Here is a 12,595-nt window from a genome sequence, read left to right on the forward strand (position 1 = left end):
CACAATGCTGCCAACCAATGGGCCAACTGGATCCTCAAGAGTCGAAATTTGATCATCTATAAGTTCATGAAGCAGATGCTGAAAAAGGAAGTCCTCCTGCAACGTAACTCCTCTGTCTCCTCTGCTTCCCTGTTCCCAGTGGACGAAGTCAAGGCAGTACTGTACTGAAGGAATTTACGAAGGCTAGCCAGGATTCTGCTCCTTAGGGCCATTTCATTCCATTCCTCCTCTTTGGCCTCTAAGGTGCCTAAAGTTCAAGCTGCACAGTGGCAGGCGCATAAGACCTTCCCAACTCTTCTTGGCAGAATATTGCCAAGAAACCCTCCCAATACAAGCAACCCTTTCAAGGGAAAGGTAACCAAGTCATCCTTTGGACAACATGGACATCTATGCATTCCCCTCATTTTGTGATATGAAGGCTTCTCGACTAAGTGAGATCCTCGTCCAACCTAACTATGATACTCGTAGCTCCGCTCTGGCAACAAGTAGAGTGGTGTCCGGACCCTCTGCTGCTGCTGACGGAGGTTCCAAGGGAGTTGCTCCCTTGCACAACCTTCTCAATCAACCTCACACCAAGATATACCACTGGGCAGTTGCATGTCTGTGACTTCATATCTGGAAGTTATCCAGCATCTCCTCACAAAGAGAGGCTTTTCACGACCAGTAGCGAAAAGGATGTCTATCAGGTGAAGTGGATAATCTTCTGGGGTTGGTGTCATGGAAAGGGTGTCTCCTCTCGAAGCCACTATTCCCTAGATTACCGAGTTTTTATTATATCTCAGAGAGGAAAAACTCTGCTCAGTCTCACCGGTGAAAGGTTATTGCTCGACCTTGAGCCAGATCATTAGATTGAAAAGGGTTCCTATATTTCTGGCAGGATTGTCAATGCTCATATGGAACTTTGAGTTATCTTACTGTACTTTCAGCTAGAAGTGAGACCTCTCCTTGGAACTTGGCTAGAGTCCTCCGTTCTCTGAAAAAAGCTCCTTACAAACCATTAAGTCGAACCTCAGACTGGAAACTGACCCACAAGATGGTTTACTTACTCACCCTCGCGAATAGAGTGATCAAGTTTCATTGTCTCTCCTGCGACATCAACCATTCAAAGGAATGGGGACAAAATACTCCCAGTTTCGTCCATAATTTTATTGCTAAGACTCGATATCTGGCTGTAGAGGGCTCTAGGTTTGGGCCCTTCCTGATAGTGAGTCTACGGGCTGTAATCAATGATACAAATCAGCTGTTAGGGCACTAAGGCACCACTCAAATGCATGAGCAGAGCTCATTCACATGTCAAGCGACTTATAAAGAACTCAATCACCTCTTGGATCAGACAGGTCGTTGACTGTTCTCTAGATCCATCCCTTCACCATCAAAGAAGGTGACCCAGAGCTCACGGAGTCAGGGGCATCACAGTGCTCTTAGCATTTGAATGAAACTTCTCTGTGTCGCAGGTATTGCAAGTGGGCACGTGGAAGTACCAGACAACTTTCACCAACCCTTACCTGCAAGACATGACACACAGGTCCCTTAACACGTTTTAAATAGACCCTGTGGTGACCGCTCAGCAAGTGGTTTAGGTTCCTTGCTCCTTACAGGATAATTAGCACTCAGGTGAGGGCAGAGGTTATAGTCTCTATCAGGGGTGAATGGAAAGGAATGACTGACCTTTTCTTCATCTTCCCTACAGCATCCAAGAACACTGCAAGCTGGCTTTTATTGACTGTAAAGTTACCTGATTATATCTATCATTCTCACATATAGTATATACTGTACTTTGTCACATCTCCATTCTTACAGCGAGTTGGAATGGGTTCATGGGTTTGTGTGTGTAAATTAAACCTTTTAATCATTGAGAGGTTTTCCACTCATTGACTATTACTGCTTAGGCTGTTGGCCTCTCTGGTATTGTACTATCAAACCAACAGGTTCTCCAGGTGTCAACATTTACATCCCACATTTTCTTTGCTCAGATGTGTCAATCCCGGGTAAGTGTTTAGCCAGTTGAACAGGTTTCCACCAACCTTTTGGGGAGTCTCCCGGTAAAGAAGGAGGGTTTGTATTTGTGTTGGAACAAATAACAAATTTGGAATTAATTTGTATTTTTCCTACCTATACAAACCTGAAGTTCTTTACACATAATTATGCTGCCATCACTAAGTCCTCCATGCAATCAAAAGTGGTTGAGCAAATGAGTTTGCAGGCTAAGTGGAGGTCTCCTTCGTCTTCCCCCCACTTGCTGTGAGGGTGGCAACCCCCCTTACTAAAGGTTTTTATAGTTGTAAACATCTGCTCAAGCTGAATCTACTCCTAGTAAAGAATTACAGGTTTTTATAGTTAGGAAAAATACAAATTACTTTCAAATTTTTCATTTTCACCACCACCCGAACCTTTCGCCATTTAATTGGACATAAGACTTCCAGCTTTTGCATCCCAGTCCCAATCCGTCGGCAAGGTTCAAAGACGCTTTCCAACATCCCTTAGCATGTTGGAAGGAGATCTTCCTATTTCACCAATCACTACAGTCATTTGATGATAGCAAAATTTGGCAAAATATACAAAATTCATTTTCTTATCCTGCAACTTTGCATCTACATCCACTGTCCCTTCTATGACCTCAGGCATCACTCCATCTAAAAAGAATTTAAACAGGCTTGAAAACATCACATAACGTTGTCTGAGATCCCCTTCCATGCCAAACCAGACACTTTCTGCTAGCTATATTCTCTATTCAGCTTCATTTATATCATACAAAAACAGCCTATCATCTATAATTGTACTATACATTCTTTATTGCCTCACTATAGTTCAATCTTAAATTTTGTCTAGACCAATACATGCAACTTTTTCTATTTGCTTCCAAAGTTCTCTCATAACAGTTTGATAAAACACTTGATCCAGATACCCTCTGGTTTGGTAAACCTCTACTCCAATTCCTTTATCAGTTTTCTTATCACCTGTCCTACTTTATTAATCAAAATACCATTATACACCTTCTTTAGTATGCTATGCTTCCAGTCATCCTTATCCCTTTCCCCTTGATACAATGGAATCATTCCTTTCATTTACTCCTTTGAAACCTCTCTGTTAGGGGAAACAGATTATATATATATATACATATATATATATATATATATATATATATATATATATATATATATATATATATATATATATACACACATCCCCTCTGATGGTCCAGCACTTTGCTGCAGTAGAGGGGCTTGAGTGTCTCAATGATGGGCTGGGCAATGGCGGTGGGGTAGTTTATCCACCCTGGCAGGCTCAACCATACCACTAAGGCCAGTTCTGAGAGACCAGACCAAGACTGGACCCCTATAGGCCTTCTCCTTTATTTTAAGATAGGCAAAGGCTAGGAGAAGGAAAACTCCAAAGTCAAACCAAACAAGACCCCAACGGCGGAGCTTCCCAGCGCCGGCGGAAGAGGGCAATGCCTATCGGGCAGGCAACAAGGCGGGCCTTGACATAACAAGAACCCGGCAGCCCGATGCAACCAACATCGGAGAAGCCGCCTGTCTCATATGTCTTGAGCCGCGGTGAAAACGATGTGGGCCAAGTGTGTGCGCGTGGCCGTTGCAAAGCCACGACCACCCAAAACAATATACCCAGCTACTGGCATTCTGTCGTTATCAGACATAAGCACCCATCCCATAGATAGGAGGCTGATGGCTAACGACAGAACCCAATACTCGGACACGAGTGGGCGCCGACGACTATATATACATATATATATATATATATATATATATATATATATATATATATATATATATATATATACATACATATATGTATATATATATATATATATATATATATATATATATATATATATATATATATATATATATATATATATATATATCGGCTTACTGGGAAAGTATTTCAAGATTTTCGGTGATCGATCTATTCTGAATATGTGTTTTAATTCTTTCATTCTACCTTGTTTTGAGTATTGTTCTCCTGTCTGGTCTTTACCTGCTGATTCTCATCTTAATTTGGTGGACAGAAACTTAGTCTATTAAATTTCTTATTCTTGATCTTGATATTAATCTTTGACACCGTCGTTCAATTAGTATTATGCACGTTGCCTAAGATTTTTCATAATTCTGACCATCCTTTACATTCAGTTCTTCCTGGACAATTCCATCCTGTTCGTAATACTAGGCAGGCAGTTAATTCTAATAGCCAGGCCTTCTCCATCACGAGGCTCAATACTACACAGTATTCTAGGAGTTATATTCCAGCTGTGACCAAGTTGTGGAATGATCTTCCTAATCGAGTCATTGAATCAGTAGAACTTCAAAAGTTCAAAGTTGCAGCAAATTTTTTATGTTGAACAGGCTGACATAAGTCTTTATAGTTTATATATGACATCTGTTTTGACGTTCTTACTGTTTGTAGAATGATTTATGGTTAATTTGTTCTCATCATTTATTTATTTCCTTATTTCCTTTCTTCACTGGGCTATGTTGGAGTCCTTGGACTTATAGCATCTTGCTTTTCCAACTAGGATTGTAGCTTGGCTAGTAATAATGATAATAATAATATCATTAGCCATTACTAGTTCACTGCAGAATGCCAAACAAAGGCCTCAGACATGTCCTTCCACTTATGTCTAAAAGTTTATGGTCTTTCTGTGCCAGTCCATGCCCACAAACTTTCTTAGTGTGTCAATCCATTGTCTTCTCTTCCTTCCCCTGCTTCTTTTTCAATCTCTAGGGACCCATTCTTTTGTTCTTAATGTCCATCTATTGTTTGTCATTTTTATTATATTTCCTGCCTACATCCATTTCATATATATATACATACATATATATATATATATATATATATATATATATATATATATATATATATATATACAGAGAGAGAGAGAGAGAGAGAGAGAGAGAGGACAGCAAAAAAACTTCGGATCATCTTACATATTTATTCTACATGATCCGAAGTCTTCTTGCCGTCCTCTTCATCCTTAAACTCCAGCTTGCCAGAAGCGAAAATCTTAAAATCTTACTAGTTATATATGTGTGTGTATATATATATATGTGTATATATATATATATATATATATATATATATATATATATATATATATATATATTGTATATATATATATATATATATATATATATATATATTGTATATATATATATATATATATTTTTGGGCTCAAGCCATGGCGTCCTGATGGAAGGTTCCTTTTTGGTAGCTTCCTTGGGTAAATAACTACTAAGATATTCCCAGAGAATTTAACCACAGGTTATCACAGAATTCTAACTTCTGGAGCGAGTATCCTAAAGGTTTCCCTTTTAAGACATCGTATATCAACAGGGGACGCATGTATTAACGCGCCACATAGCTATCTACACCCCGAACAGAGTTAATGCTTCGGTGTGTAAGGGCGGAGAATAGCTGGGAGCCGTTCCATAGCTAATCTCATCCGTGGCTACTTTTGGTACTCGAGACGTAAACAAACGGGCGCCATTGCTTAAATGACGTCACGACCGTCTTCATCCTTCGTTTAGTAGCTTGCCTTACTAGTCGGACTTTTCCCTGTGCGTACTTTATCGTCTTGCATCTTTATCATGTCGCTACCTTCGGCCTCGCCTTCTTCTGGAAAGTTGAGTACAAGGTTCCAGTATTGTTTAGTTAAGCTCTGACCGTAAAGTAAATATTACTTTTCGAGATATTTGTTGTTTTGTGGCAGAGCTGTGCCTCTACCGGACCCGCCATTTTATGGCGTCGTTGTTGTTCTGCATGCCTTATTTAGTTAGCCACAACAACGCTTCCGGCCTTATTTACTAATCGATAATATTAGTTTATTTAGTCTTCATAGCTAGGAACTTTTATATCGTGTTTTGACGCTTTTTTACCGGTCATCGATTGACCCCATACTAGTTGGCTACTATAGCCCCCAGGCCAGAGCGCCTATATTAGTGTTCATGCATGATTTTATCAGTGATCCTAGGCTTACTTATGAAGATAGTGGCATTATTTTACAATACTATTGACTGAGATGCAAGTGTTTTCGCCTTCAGGGACCATATAGGGGATAGGTTAGTTAGTGTGCCTTCCTAACCTAACCTACATGTAGGACCCCTATATGCTTCCTTCATCCCCCTGCCCTTGGGCATTCCCTCTGTGTAGCCTTGCTCCCCCTACCACGTAAGGGGATCAAGCTCTTATCAGAGTATGTTATCGCCTCTCTGTCCTCCCTAAGGGAATGAACCCCCCTTAGGGTTGCGCCTGAGAGTGAGGAACGGCTAGTCTTTCCTCTATTGCTAGGACTAAGTCTACGACTTTCCTGCGATAGCGATATGTCTTCTATCCTTCCTAGTTCAGGACGTACATCCCTGCTCTAGGTTAGGTTTTGGAAGGGTTTATTCTGTTCCTTGCAGAAACTGTTCCCATGCACCGTTTCAGTCAGGCTGCCTTACCTTAGGTTAGGGAGTGTCCTCCCTTCCTTAGTGGCCGCTCTGGTACAGAACCCCTTCCATGGAAGACCCTTCTCTTCTCCCCTCTCCACCTATCGCTTGTATAGCCTAGCCTATACTTAGGTTAGTCTATACCCATCTGTCTGTCCTACAACTCCTCCTTAGGGTGGAGTGATAGGGCTACCTTGAGCTTCTGTGTACAGTCCGCTCTGGTACATATACCCTTCATAGTGTCATATGGGGTTAACCACTGGATGTGTTCTGTATGCAGGGGTCTCACCCCCCCTCTTTTGGGTGTCCCCTAGCCCTCCCTTGGGCTACCCTAGCTCCCGGTCCTCTGCGGCCCCTGCTTCTGGGTGATAGAGTCAGCCTCTATCATGGGTACACCCTCTCAGGGGGGATGTCTGGGAGTCCATGGCCGGACCCCCCTACATCCCTCCCTCTGTCTCTTTCACTATCCGGGTGCCGGTCCCTTGCCGCCTCCACTGTCGGCGATACCCACCTCCTACCTTGGTGACTCACCCCATATCCCCATGGCCGCCAGTCCTCCGTGTGCCGGGGGACTGCCGCCTGCCGCCGGCTTCCAGCCGATGGCTCTCCCCCTTCCTCATAGCTTGGTCGTCCGCCCGCCGGCCGGCCTCCGGAGTGCCGGCATCCACTGCCGGCAACCCGGTTCTGCTATAACCATCCTTGTTCCTGTCACCAATCCGGCAACCTCCGGCTGCCGGAGCCGCCGCTCCCTCTGCCGGCGTTCCGCCGCTGTGCCGGCGGCCGCCTCCCTGGTATTACTCTTGACTTTTATATTGTCTGTCCTAATGCCAGAAACTCTGCTGGAGCGGCCTCCGGCGTGCCGGAGGTCTGCCGGAACCTTCCGGAGGCGTCAAGACGACTTGCACCCCCTTCTACTAGCTATCATCTAATACTGATAGCCCTACACTGCAACTAGATGGCTTGTTTACGTAAATCGATCAGTACCTTAGTACTGTTCTACTGGTAAACATGCTGTCTTCTTGCATTTTACAGATTTCCAGCATGCTGCGTGTATCTTAGCGCAGCTGGTTGCCGGAAGCAGTTACCCTTTGGGATCCTTTAGCCCCCTAATTTGGGACTGAGTGGCCTCAGTCCCAACCTTATCCTTGACAATTCCTATGGAATTCCATTTGCCCTATGGACTTCTACTGGAATTCTATCCTGTGCCTTCGACCACCTCGGATTATACAAGGATAAAGCTTACGGTAACCAGCCGGGCGGGATGCACGGAGTATGTTTCTTTCCTATCTCAATCCTCTGTGCATCACACCCTTTATCAAGTTAAAGTTAATGATTAATATTAACCTAGTTTAAGAGCCATTCTTATGACTCCCCCCATACTCATTTTCTCTTTCTTCCACAGGAGCAGCAGATGAAGTGTGACTTCGACTTCTGCGCTGTGAAACGCCCGCACTTCTACGGGCATACGGCTTGCAGGACTCACGCCCCTTGTGCTAACAAGAAAGGGGATTTGAAATTCTGGGACCCGCTGAACTGTACGGTCTGCCAGGCTCACCTAGTTGATGCCTTCCATAACCCTCCCTCAGCGGAGGTCAGGGACAATTCTCGGGATAAGCTACGCAAGTGGGTGCGTGGCTTCCAGAAGAATGCCACCGGACCGTACCTGGCCACTGAAGAAATGAGGTCTCTTTTGTTCCCAAAGGCCTCCCCTGATTCTGTGGTGCCCAAAGATTCGATCCCCACTGTCCAAATTACGGTGGAACCAGACGTAGTCATGGCCCAGTCCATGCACGAGTGCCACCTGGATTCCGAGGACGACGAACACATGTCGGATATTTCGGAGGGCACGGAGAAGACCCTTATGGCTCAAGGTGCGGAAGATGATGAGGACCAGGTGGAATACACCGAGTCGGAGCAAGAGGTCGCTCCTCCTTCTATCACCGCCCCTACTCCTACACCGACGGAAGTGTCTCTCCCGTCTACCTCCGCTACCCCGGAACCCATGCCATCCGCCCAAGAGATGTTCCGGATGATCAAAGCCATCATGGACGACAGGCTGAAAGAAAATCAGGAGTTCATCAGGTCCATGATAGGATCCAAAGAACCGAAGAAGATCTCGGTTAAGGATCTCCCCGCTTGCTCACACGCCAACCCATGGAGGTATGCTGAGCATATGGTTATCGCGACCGGCAGGATCTTCGTCAGCGACAAGATCGGCACGGTCCCCCTGGAAGACGTGGAGTTCTTCCCAAACTTCGAGGCCTACCCGAACTGTTACGTCCGGCTTCGTTCTGAACCTGCCTCTAAAGAAGAGACCGAACCAAAGGAGGAGATAGTGTTCGATCTCGCGAAGGCCCAGGCTATGCTAGCCAATACGTTTAAAAGTAGGGGTTTTACCTGCTCTAAGCTTCCGGCCCTGAGCAAGAAGCACCCTACCTACGTCGCACCCGAAGCAGTCCTTCCATTCATGGAAAAGGCCTTCGCTGCGTGCCTCAAGGCTGTGGAAGAGGGAAAAGCCTGCCCTGCACTGTAGGAGTGCAGACCCTTCTCCATAGTGACTCCCCCCGACGCTCGACACTGGAAGGACATCCAGCATACTTTCGTGGTGGGAAAGCTAGATCCTGACGTCGCCGGACGTCAGTTTAATGAAGACCTCCCGAAACTCAACGATCACCTCCTTCGTCGGGAACAAGATACGAAGGAGAGGCTCGCAGCATCCATGTCCCACCAGGTCCAACTTGATATCATGGCCTGTGACACCAGAGTACCAGACCACTACATGGTACTCGCCAAATCCCACATGGCAACCCTGGTGAAGGATATGTACCACTTCATGAAGGCTCGGAGAGCCTGTCGTGAATTCGTGTTCGCAGGTGCCACTGTGAAACACGAACCCCGGAGGCTGATTTCCTCCAACATCTGGGGTAAACACCTCTTTCCTTCTGACCTTGTGAAGGAGATCACCGACAAAGCCGCCACGGAGAATAGGAACCTTCTCCACAAGTGGGGCATGTCAAAAAAGAGGAAATCCTCTCAGGACGACGGACCTCAACCTAAGAGGAAATCCTCCAAACAGAAACCCCAGCAGCGTCAACCAAGACGACAGTTTCCGGGACCCGCTACTCCCCAAGTGGCAGCTCAGCCACAGCAGACCTTTCAGCTGGTCACCCAACCGGTCTTGTCACAGTCACCGGTTTTCACCCCTGCTTTCGAGCAACAGACGACTACCTTTCGTCCCAAAGGTAGAGGCTCAAGCAGAGGTGCAGGCAGAGACGCGTCTCGCCGTCCCTCCAGAGGCAGAGGAGGAAAGGGAGCTAGCGGCCGAGGCAGTAAGCCCTCGGGACACCAGAAGCAATGAAGTGCTTCCGGTGGGAGGAAGACTCCGCCAATTCCAGGATCGTTGGACCTTCGATCCCTGGGCACACAGCATCGTCAAGAAGGGTCTAGGCTGGAGTTGGACTCAACCACCCCCAACCTTCCAGCAATTCTTCCAACAATCAACCCCCCTTCTGGAAGAATATGTCCTAGATCTCTTGAACAAGAAGGTGATAAGGAAGGTAAAGTCCACCAGGTTCCAAGGGAGACTGTTTTGTGTCCCCAAGAAAGACTCCGACAAACTCAGAGTCATTCTGGACTTATCCCCCCTCAACAAGTTCATAGCAAACGACAAGTTCAAGATGCTGACTCTTCAACAGATAAGGACCCTTCTGCCTCGAGGTTCTTACACGGTCTCCATAGACCTGGCGGATGCCTACTGGCACGTTCCAATGATCCATCACGCTTCCTCCTACCTAGGATTTCGACTCCAAAGGAAAAGCTACGCCTTCAGGGTCATGCCCTTTGGCCTCAATGTGGCCCCTCGGATCTTCACAAAGCTGGCGGACGCCATAGTACAACAGCTCCGCCTCCGAGACGTCCAGGTGATGGCCTACCTCGACGATTGGCTAGTCTGGGCTCCATCGCCCGAGGATTGTTTAAAATCCTGCAGCAAAGTCACCCAGTACCTAGAACACCTGGGATTCAAGATAAACGTGAAGAAATCTCGCCTCTCTCCAGCTCAGAAGTTCCAATGGTTAGGAATCCAATGGAACCTTCAGTCACACCGCCTTTCCATTCCCCAGAAGAAAAGGAAGGAAATAGCAGGGTCTGTCAAACGACTACTGAAATCCAAGCGGATCTCAAGACGCCAGCAGGAACGAGTTCTAGGCTCTCTACAGTTCGCCTCAGTGACAAACCCAGTGCTTCGTGCACAGCTAAAGGATGCCGCGGGAGTCTGGAGACGTTCTGCATCCATCGCTCGAAGAGACCTCAAGAGACGGCTCCCAAACAGACTTCGACTTCTCCTCAAGCCGTGGTCGGAAGCAAAGGCCCTGAAAAGGTCCATCCCTCTTCAACACCCACCTCCATCACTCAACATCCACACGGACGCTTCGCTGGAGGGTTGGGGAGGTCACTCCCACCAAAAACAGGCTCAAGGCACATGGTCTCCCCTGTTCAAGACGTTTCACATCAACATCTTGGAGGCCATGGCGGTCCTTCTAACTCTGAAGAAACTCTCCCCGCCTCCCTCGATCCATATTCGTCTAACCCTAGACAACTCGGTGGTAGTTCGATGTCTCAATCGCCAAGGCTCAAGATCGCCCCAGATAAATCAAGTGCTTCTTCCAATCTTCCGTCTGGCAGAGAAGAAGAAATGGCACCTGTCTGCAGTTCACCTACAAGGATTCCGCAACGTGACAGCGGATGCTCTATCTCGGACAAGCCCGATAGAGTCGGAATGGTCTCTAGACGCAAGATCATTCTCCTTCATCTCTCATCAAGTCCCAGAACTTCAGATCGATCTCTTCGCAACGAGCGACAACAATCAACTTCCTCGGTATGTGGCCCCGTACGAGGACCCCAAGGCAGAAGCAGTGGATGCCATGTCACTGGACTGGAACAGATGGTCCAAGATCTACCTGTTCCCTCCCACCAATCTTCTGCTGAAAGTCCTCTCCAAGCTGAGAACCTTCAAAGGGACAGCGGCCCTAGTGGCTCCCAAGTGGCCCCGGAGCAACTGGTACCCCCTGGTCCTGGAGCTGCAGCCCAAGCTGATCCCTCTCCCGGGCCCAGTTCTCTCCCAACAAGTACAGAAGTCGACTGTCTTCGCTTCATCATCGAAAATCAAGGACCTTCATCTCATGATTTTCTCTCCCTAGCCGCAAAGAAGAGGTTTGGGATCTCGAAGAAAAGTCTAGACTTCCTCGAGGAATACAAGACCGAATCCACAAGACGGCAATACGAATCATCTTGGAGAAAATGGGTCTCTTTCGTCAAGACAAAAAAAATCCTAAGGAAATCACAATTGATTTCTGCATGTCCTTCTTCATTCACCTTCATGGACAGGGATTAGCAGCCAATACGATTTCGACTTGCAAATCGGCCTTGACTAGACCACTATTGTATGCCTTCCAAATTGATCTGTCCAGCGACATCTTCAATAAACTGCCGAAAGCATGCGCTCGTCTACGCCCAGCACCCCCACCGAAACCGATCTCCTGGTCATTGGACAAGGTGCTCCATTTCGCCTCCAACTTGGATAATGATTCATGCCCTCTCAAGGATCTGACTCAGAAAGTTATATTTCTCTTTGCTCTTGCCTCAGGAGCCCGAGTCAGCGAAATAGTGGCATTGTCAAGAGAAGAGGGTCATATCCTGTTTACTGATTCAGGAGACATTACCCTCTCCCCGGATCCGACGTTTCTCGCCAAAAACGAATTACCCACCAAAAGATGGGGCTTCTGGAGAATATGCCCCCTGAAGGAAGATGCCTCTCTATGCCCAGTAGAGAGCCTCAAGGTCTATCTTCGCAGAACTTCGAACTTTGGTGGAGGCCAACTCTTCAAAGGAGAAACATCGGGCAGCGACCTGTCACTGAAACAACTAAGAGCGAAAATCACCTACTTCATTCGCAGAGCGGATCCTGACAGTACACCCGCCGGTCACGATCCTAGAAAAGTTGCATCATCTCTGAATTTCTTTCAGAGTATGGACTTCGAAAGCCTTAAAAGCTTTACAGGCTGGAAGTCCTCGCGTGTTTTCTTCAAACATTATGCGAAACAAGTGCACGAAGTCAAACATTTTGTGGTAGCCGCAGGTAGTGTTATGAA

This window comes from Palaemon carinicauda, chromosome 30 (genome assembly GCF_036898095.1).
Source record: "Palaemon carinicauda isolate YSFRI2023 chromosome 30, ASM3689809v2, whole genome shotgun sequence".
NCBI lineage: Eukaryota > Metazoa > Arthropoda > Malacostraca > Decapoda > Palaemonidae > Palaemon > Palaemon carinicauda.